The sequence below is a fragment of the Myotis davidii genome, unplaced genomic scaffold, assembly GCF_000327345.1.
Source record: "Myotis davidii unplaced genomic scaffold, ASM32734v1 scaffold741, whole genome shotgun sequence".
Taxonomy (NCBI): Eukaryota; Metazoa; Chordata; class Mammalia; order Chiroptera; family Vespertilionidae; genus Myotis; species Myotis davidii.
The window spans coordinates 527,949-529,979 of record NW_006291250.1 but is presented as its reverse complement, the minus strand read 5'-3'; positions in this window follow the sequence as shown (position 1 = coordinate 529,979).

Sequence of the window (2,031 nt, the reverse complement as noted above, 5' to 3'; positions counted from 1 at the left end):
GAGAGGGATCCTAGATTGGAGAGGGAGCAGGCTGGGCTGAGGGATAAACACACACCCATGCACGAATTTCATGCACTGGGCCATTAGTAGTAGTATAAACATCAAAGTTGCTAAAAGACAATATCTTTATTGTTCCCTCCACAAAAAGCAATGATAACGATGTGGCATGATAGAATTGTTAGCTAATGTGGTAATCATATTGCGATATGTATCAAATCAACACATTGAACACCTTACACCTACACAATGTTCAATGTCAATTATCCTATATAATAAGAGAGGAATATGCCAATTGTCATTACCATAAGGTAACGACCAGTTTAGCAGGCTCAGGTGGGCAGGCCTGGGCAGCCAGCGGACATAAGCCTGTGGTGCCTCCTCTAGAGTTGGGGAGCTAATGAGGGACGGGCTCTGGTCCTCCTCCAACAGCCCTCTCTGCAGGCATGGGGCTGCTGAGACCCTGGCCAGGCCTCCGGCCACAGATCCACAGCTTCACGGAGACCGACTCTATCAGGCCGCCCGGAGGCCATGTGGCTGGGACACAGGGTGCCCGAACCCAGTGCCCGTTCAAGACATGAAACAGAGAGGAGGTGTGGGAGGACATCCAGATAATGGGATGTGGGGGTTCAAGACTCACTCCCTTTGGGCTTGGTCCTTCTTGGCCCGCCTGAGGGGCGGCTCCCGGGTTAGTGCCACGGCTTCGGGGGAAGCTGCCCGCCAGGAAGCGGGTGGCCCAAGGGGCGCAGAGCGGCGCCGAGTTGGGGTGCACCGGAGGGGGCTCAGGCAGGGACAGGGGGCCAGCAGGCGGGATTTGCCTCTCCAACGGACAGCAAGCTTCTGCAGTGGCCCTAAGACGCGGGTGAAACAAAAGGAGATGACTGTGGGAGTGGAAGGACACCCAGGCGGAGGGGCACGGACCCGTAGCCCTGAGGCAGGGGTTGAGGGGCAGCACCACCTCAGTGGAGGGGCGCCAAGCTGCCAGGTACCCCACTGCGACAGTTCTGCGAAGCTCCCAGCACTAACCGGGCCTCACCCCGGTGGCCTGCACACTTGAGAGGCCGGGACTCCTGCTTCAGCCCAAAAGCAAGCCCATGCCCACACAGCCCCACCCCCAGTTCCCGCTCCGCAGCACTCCACGTCTGTGAGCGCCTGCACAGTGAATGAGAAGCCTACCACCTGCTCCCCAGAAGATGGGGGGTGGGGTCTGGGGAGAGGAAAGAATGTGAAGCGTCCACGATGGAGAGGTGCTTGAGAATGAGGTCGGAGGTTTGTTCTGTTTGCCCCGAGGTTATGAGGGCTCCCTGCGTGCTGAGTCCAGTTCCACAGCCAACTGGAATTGGCCTCAGTTTCCTGATCTGTGAAATGGATTAAGCGTGTCCCAGTGCCTTCGCTGAGCTTTGAGGGCAATTGAAATACTATATAAAGAAAATGAGGGAAGAAGTGAGAAAGAAAAGGAAGGGCGAGCAACACAAAAGAAAGATTGGAAGGCACCTGTAAACCTATTGTCACTCAATATAGTCAACGGTGTTGTGATGATGGTATGAGGCCAGGTGGGTACTGGAAATATTGGGGAACACTTTGTAAAGTATATGTTTGTCTAACCACTATTCTGTAACTAATATAAAACCTGAAACTAATGCAAAGTAACACTGAATCTAAAGAAATGAAAATAGGAGTGAAAGTTTTATAAATTTCAAAGTTTAAATAAAGGCTGTAAAGGAAGGAAGGGGGAGAATAAAAATAGTGTTTTTCATTTTACCACTTTATTGTCTTCTCAGTACATGAAAAAGACAGTTGTCTTTATATGGTGCTTTAATACTTTTCTAAGTTATTATCTCATTGATGTTCAGGGCAACTTAAAGACAAGATAATTATTCCCTCCACTATTCAAAGAAAGGAAATCTTGGTGTCTGGCCCCAATGATTCAATTGTCAAGCCCTTATTGTAAAGCAAGGTTAGTGAAATTTTCTGTGAAGGATCATATCTATACTAATGAAAGCCTTGGGGGTGATCAGGCCAGCAGCCCACAGC